Below are 7,500 nucleotides of genomic sequence, written 5' to 3'. Positions count from 1 at the left end.
TATCCAAAATGCAGATAGAAAACAACAGATTCTAGAGGCCTTAGAGAGAGAATTTAATAGGCGTCAGGAAGAGCGTGAGTTGGAGATAGCAATTGAAGATAGGGACGAAGATCACTCCATAACCCGAGAACACTCTGTTATGGGAGGAGCAGCAGCAGTGCCAATGTTACCATCAGCCATGTCATCAAGCCAGACTGCCTACCGAACTTCAAGTCCAGCTGAAGTTGAATCTCATGAAGTAGTTCAGAGGTCAGAAGAGTCGTTGAGTACGAGAATGAAATTTAGAGCAGCTGAGCTCGAAATTGACTCACTGCGAGCTCAGTTGAGGAGACAAGGTCAGGATTCAAGACCCCCAAGGGCACAACCCATGGGAGGATTTTCAGAAAAAGATATGGCAGGACTCCTTCCATCCTATGATGAAAAGAATCCTGAAGGCTTCTTCCTGTCGTTTGAGAGAGTACTGAAAAGTCACCAGATCCCAGAGGACGCCTGGGCTCGCCTGTTGCCCATAAAGTTAACCGGGAAAGCAGTGGATGCGTACAATGCGGTATCCGACCCTGTTGCACACGATTATCGCCGGGTAAAGGCCTGGATCTTGAGAATTTTCGAACTTGTGCCTGAGGCTTATCGCCAGAAGTTCAGGAACTTGAGGAAAGGATCAGAAAACTATGCAGAATATTGGAGACAAATGAAGATTAGCCGTGACAGGTGGGTGGAGGCCTCTCTTGGAAATAACAAGACTTTCGACAGGATAATGGAGCTCATGGGATTAGAACAGTTTCTGCTAATGTTGCCACCAGCCACTCGGCAATATATCGAAGATCGACATATCACTGACCCTGATGAGGCTTCTATACTGGCAGATGAGTATACACTGAGGGAAAAGATCAGGGGCTCTTCTGGCTCAAGATGGTGCCCTCCTTCATTTCAGCCAAACCAGCCTTCCAGGCCATTTCGGGGTAATTGGAGCCCCAGGGGGCCGGCACCATCGTATCCTCCATCAGAGAAAGGAGTAGGCGGAAACCCTACACATGGCAGTGCTAAAAACACTGGAAGTAAGAACAATGGAGCCTACCCTTCGGCTCCCCAAGTAAGACAGTGTTCCTATTGTCACAAACTCGGACATGACGTTAGCTGCTGCTGGCTCAAAGGAAATTATGGACCAGGGGGAAAGAAGTTCTCTAATCAAAATCACAAGAGGGACGACCAAGCACTTAATGTTAATGAGGTTATGAGAAGACAGACATCATGCCAAGGGATGATGAAGAAGAGAGACATGGCCATAAGGCAAGGACAGGAAGCCTTCATTCATGTAGGATCTGTGTCTCTGCAGGACCAAGGTACCAAGCCTGTACAGATAAGGATTATGCGTGATACTGGAGCTGAGCAGACTGTCTTGCACAGAGCAGTCTTACCCTTCAATGAATCGTCCACCTTGGGAGAAAGTGTCATGGTTCGCTACATTAAGGGAAGAGAGGAATTGCCCTTATATGCAGTGACTTTAAGTTCTTCTTTTATTTCCGGTACATTTCCAGTTGCTTTGGTGGATGAGGAACCCATGCAAGGGGTACAGTTATTGTTAGGAAATGACATAGCTGGACAACGATGTTGCACAGCATCATGTCAAATTCATGCTGACAAGAATGAAGGGGAGGTGAAGATTGAACAAAATGAATATTCAGCATGTGCTATTACCCGTGCTAGTACCACTCAACAGAAAAAGGACAGAGATAATGTTCCTACCGGAGTGCTTGTGGGTACTTTTCCCCAAATGCTCAGGGGAGTGGTGCAGCCTGGTTTATTACGTTCAGAATACTCGAGGGAGTCGCTCATTGAGGCTCAGAAACAAGACTCAGAACTTGCAAGGATAAGGGATGAAGCTGGATCCCTGAGCGAACTCGAGGCTGAACTCTTTGGTTACTATTTAAAGGATGATGTCCTAATGCACAAATGGCGGCCTAAGAAAGTGCCTGCTGATGCTGAATGGACCATTCTATATCAGGTGGTAGTGCCACCACAGTATCGAGAGGAGATTTTAAGGTTGGCTCATGAACAACCAATGGGAGGACATTTAGGAGTACGCAAAACGCGTGAAAAAATTTCCCGCGAATTTTATTGGCCAAATTTGAACAGAGGAGTTGCAGAATATTGCCGTAGTTGTCACTCGTGCCAAGTGATAGGTAAAAAGGATCCAAATCATCGAAAGGCACCATTGCAACCCATCCCCGTGGTGGAAGAACCCTTCTCCAAGATCATCATGGACATTGTCGGACCTCTGCCAAAGACAAAGAAGGGAAACACCCATTTGTTGACGCTAATGTGTGCGTCGACGCGCTTCCCTGAAGCGTACCCGTTGCGGACAGCGACGAGTCCCAATGTGTCGCGGGCTCTGGTACAGTTCGTGACCACATTCGGGTTACCAAAGGTTATTCAAACTGACAGAGGTAGTGTCTTCATGTCGAAAATCTTTGAAGGCACCCTTAAGGAGTTAGGAGTGCAGCACATAATGTCCTCTGCTTATCACCCACAGTCTCAAGGTGCTTTGGAAAGGTTTCATGGCACGCTCAAAAATGCATTACGTGCATACTGTGAAGACCAGAAAACACGAGATTGGGACACAGGCGTGCCGTTCTTGTTGTTTGCTATCCGAGATTCATGGCAAGAATCTCTGGGGTTTTCCCCCTTCCAGCTGGTCTTTGGACATCAAGTGCGTGGACCTCTCAAACTTTTGAGGGAGATATGGACCCATGAGGAACAAAGTACTAATGTGCTAGACTATGTGGTGAAGTTCCGACAACGCTTGCACGAGGTCTGCCAATTGGCTCATGAAGAAATGAAGAAGTCTCAAGAAAAAATGAAAGCCTGGTATGACCAAGCAAACAGGACAGAAGCACGACAATTCCAAGTGGGAGATGATGTGCTCATCTTTCTACCTGTGCCTGGTAGTCCCTTAGCGGCCAAGTACCAGGGGCCATATAAGGTCGTGAAGAAGCTCAGCGAATTGGATTATGTGGTAGGGACACCGGACCGAAGAAAGGAACACCAGGTGTGTCACGTCAACATGATGAAACCATATGTTGTTCGGAATACCAGGGGTAATGCCACTGCCCAAAACCCATCACCAGTCACTGGGCCTGTTCATGTATCAGTAATAAGGAGACAGGTACAGCAAACAGAAGAGGAGGAAGAACAGAACCCTCAAGGTGAAGAAGAGGAGGAAGAACAGGATACTTCTGGGGAAGAAGAGGAAAAAACCAGTTTCAAGGGCATGCCACTCGAAGCCCGACTTAAGAATTCGGAGGTTCTCAGAGACTTCAAGACCAAGGTCTCTCACCTAGCTCCCCAGCAGCAAGAGGATGTCCAAGCTTTAGTGGAAGAGTACGCAGTGCTGTTTCCTGATGTTCCCAGCCGGACAAATGTAATGGAGCATGATGTGGACGTGGGAGATGCACGCCCAGTCCGTCAACACGCGTACAGAGTATCACCAAAGAAGAGAGAACTGCTTGGGAAAGAAATTGATTACATGCTCGAGCATGGGATTATTAGGAAGAGTTCCTCACAGTGGAGTTCACCGTGTGTGTTAGTGGAAAAGCCTGATGGTGGAGTCAGATTCTGTACTGACTATAGGAAGGTGAACAACGTCACAAAGCCAGATTCTTTTCCCTTGCCACGTATTGATGACTGCGTGGATACCATCGGGAATGCTAGATATATCACCAAGTGTGATTTGTTGAAGGGATATTGGTGTGTTCCGCTCACTGAGAGAGCCAAAAGGGTTTCAGCTTTTGTAACACCTCAAGGATTATTTGAATATAATGTGATGCCCTTTGGGATGAGAAATGCTCCTGCGACATTCCAGCGGATGATCAACAGTCTGGTACAGGACATAGAAGGTGTTGTCGCATATATGGATGACATTGTTATCTACAGTGACTCTTGGAAAGAACACCTGAAGAGACTAAAAGCCCTTTTCCAGAGTTTAGCAGAGGCCAACTTGACAATCAACCTCTCCAAGTGTGACTTTGGACAGGCGACAGTCACCTACTTGGGTCATATAGTAGGTCGAGGATCTGTTCGCCCAGTACAGGCAAAGGTTGAGAGCATTCAACAATTTACAGTCCCGCAAAGCCGCCGAGCATTGCGTCGGTTCTTGGGAATGACCGGCTATTACAGAAAGTTCTGTGAGAATTACTCTACCATTGCTTTGCCTCTCACTAATCTTCTCAAGAAGAATAACAAGTATGTTTGGTCTAACCATTGTCAAGACGCATTTGACTCCCTGAAGAGGTTGCTAAGTCTATCACCGGTGCTGAAAGCACCAGATTTTGACAGAGAATTTGAAGTAGCAGTAGATGCCAGTGATCATGGGGCTGGTGCAGTCTTATTGCAGGAAGATGATCAAAACATGAAACACCCTGTGGCATACTTCTCTAAGAAATTTAACCGGCATGAAAAGAACTATGCCACTGTAGAAAAGGAGCTATTGGCTTTAGTACTTGCCGTAGAACATTTCTCTATTTACCTTCAATCTAATTCATTGCCCACTAACATCTTTACAGATCACAATCCCTTAACATTCTTGCATGCAATGAAAAACAAGAACCGCAGACTACTCAAATGGAGTCTACGGCTACAAGAAGTAAATTTGAACATTTTGCATATTCCAGGGACTCAGAACATCTAGCAGACTGTCTTTCAAGGATGAATTAGAGTTGGGGCGTATGAAAGTAATTTGGGAATAGTTATAACTGTCATTTGATTATTTTTTTTTTGCTTCCAATTTTTTTTGTTTGTTAGTTGTAATTTCACCTTTTTTTTTTTGTGAGAGCCAAGCTGTGAGTTCAGTACAGATTAGATGGGAGACGATTTCCTTTTCATTGAGCAGGAAATCTTTTTTTTTTAAGGGGGGAAGTGTGAAGTCCTGTGCGAGGGAGTTCTACCCTCCAAAGGACAACTTAACAGTCATAATTCTTTTAGTTTGTTTTCTTGGTAAACAGCTTGCTCTCATGGATTTCCTCGTCTATGTAACTTAAGAACAAGCCTCAACTAACAAAGGAGGTCTGGATTGCGTTACAGAGACCTCCTTGGCCATTAACTTGTCAGGCGCTTAATTCTCCCCTCTTCCCAGGTCAGCCACAGAGATACGCCAGATGTGAGAATAAAGGTTCTCATAGACCGGGGGCATCGAAGTCCACAAAGAAGAAGACCCCCTGGTCATGATTGGCCAACACGCAGAAAAATAAGGAGGGGTCACAAGATGCCATTGGCCCTCAAAAGATGAAGACTGCCCTTGGAAGTCAAGATTACCCAATCAAGAGAAAAGGGGATGGCCCAAAAAAATCTCACTGCGGAGCCTAAGGCTGTGAGGGTAGAAGAAACCAGTTCCAGTCCGGAGGCCATACAAGAACAACTCTTCCCAGCAGCCAGTGCCTGCATCCCCAGGACAGGCTCTCTCCCCCCCCCCCCCCCCCCCCCTGAAACCTCCAAGAGGCTCGAACTCCGTCTGAGTCAAAGAACACCCTCAGGACGAAAAAAAGGAACCATCTGCGTTGACGTCCCAAAGAACACTTGATGTGCCGAAGTTTTTTTTAAGATAAGTACTGACACCTGTGCGAGGGAGAGAATTAAAACAAAAAGAAAAGTGCCTAAGGTGTCAAGTTGCATGGATGGGAATTCCAAGGGAGTGAAGCTGAGGATAATTGTGGGGATTAGTTTCTCGTAATAATGTGATACCCTCTTCGCAACCAACATCAATTTGTTTGTCTTGTCTTATGTTACAAGTTTTCTTATGTCAAGTAATAACAGTTTCTTTTTTTTTGTTGTATAAAAAGTGAAGTGCGAAGTGAGGGTTTTTTCTTTTGTTGTCGGGGGCACATAGACAGATTGCCAACATTATTTTTCATTTGTTTACGGGATCACCCGTGCACTTTTCTTACAATAATTATTCATTTGACATTTATGTTCTGCAGTTTATTTTACCGAGTGATTTCGGAAAATAGAAATTAAGTGATACCTTCTTTCTTTTATTGTTATTTGTGCATCTGAATGTATTTGGATTGCTAGAGAGAATTAAGCTTAGTTTTGTCTTTTCGTTTTTTTTTTACTGTAATCATTTCTCGATTTATTAACCATAAACTCGAAAACACATTTTGCTTTATTGGACAATTGTAAGTTATCTCCTTAAGAGGTTTACGATCATTTCTTTTTTTTTTGTTTGACTTAAAAATTAAAAACTATTGTATTTCGATTATTACAACAGAGTTTTCTTTTGTCCGTGAGTTAGACTAAGGTTGAAACCAAATTGTTCCTACACGAATTAAAACTATTCCAACGAGGTGCAGCTCCAAAATAAATGATTGAGCTCGGGTGTTTTTGAACCGTTAATAATATTAACAGGTTCAGTCATATACAAGAATTTTGAGTGTCAATTAGTCGCTCTGGATTGACACGAAGTCACTGTGTCATGTGAAGTGTCCGATTGATGCTTTCTTTAAAGAGCGTAATCTGCACAATTACGTCACAATATATATATATTTATATATATACATATATATATATATATATATATATATATATATATATATATATACATATTTATAAATAAGGAATAGACAATGTCTTAGTGGCGTCCAAAAATCAAAGATAGTTTCTCTCCAGACTGGAGAAGAGTAAATGTGTTTCTGATTTTATCCTCAAAACTATCTGCAGGAGAGAAACTAACTTCGATTTTTGGACGCCACTAAGACATCGTCTATTCATTATAAACATAGAGTAACATGCCCAAGTATCATGTGTATATATATATATATATATATATATATATATATATATATATGTATATATATATATATATATATATATATATATATGTGTGTGTGTGTGCGTGTGTATATATACATATGTATATATATACATATATATAAATATATATATATACATATATATATGTATATATATACTATATATATATATATATATTATATATATATATATATATATATACCTGCATATATATAAACATATATATATGTATATATATATATATATATATATATATATATATATATATATATATATATATATATATATAATTAGAGGCTGGTTCTAGATGAAAAGGACACTAGTTATAACAGTAACAAAACTATATGTAAACAAGAACATCCTTTACATGTACTTTTGAATACTGAGTTGTTAACTGTGATTGGTACACGGACACTAACACAAGTTCCCACACACATGAAAATACAAATTACAATCACAAATTATTCCAATACCTTGTCGAGCTTAGTTCCACTTCTGCACCAGTTATAAAGAAAGGATCCAATTCGCCTCTTCCTCTCTCTCTCTCTCTCTCTGTTATCTCTGAACGGACAGTGCTCCACTGGCAACCACAGAATCCTGACTGACACGAATCATGTGCAGTGGGAGTATATATCTCCCCTTGAGGGACCCCGGGTATACTACTCAACTCGGCCAGTCCACTTGTGACTTTGTTTGGGT

At 42.2% G+C, this 7,500-nt stretch overlaps 1 protein-coding gene across 1 annotated transcript in view; it reads right to left on the bottom strand.

Annotated features, from left to right (window-relative positions):
* Nucleotides 1-7,427, bottom strand: part of LOC137622269 (uncharacterized protein MCAP_0864-like) — a 14,389-nt gene extending 6,962 nt beyond the window's left edge. The window contains exon 1 of the mRNA XM_068352799.1: nt 7,275-7,427. The gene's annotated coding sequence lies outside the window, so the exon portion shown is untranslated. The remainder of the gene's footprint in view (nt 1-7,274) is intronic.
* Nucleotides 7,428-7,500: the final 73 nt, after the last annotated feature.

This window comes from Palaemon carinicauda, chromosome 29 (assembly GCF_036898095.1).
Source record: "Palaemon carinicauda isolate YSFRI2023 chromosome 29, ASM3689809v2, whole genome shotgun sequence".
Lineage (NCBI taxonomy): Eukaryota > Metazoa > Arthropoda > Malacostraca > Decapoda > Palaemonidae > Palaemon > Palaemon carinicauda.
Note: the sequence above shows the minus strand (reverse complement) of the source record. Positions and strands in the feature narration are given on the sequence as shown.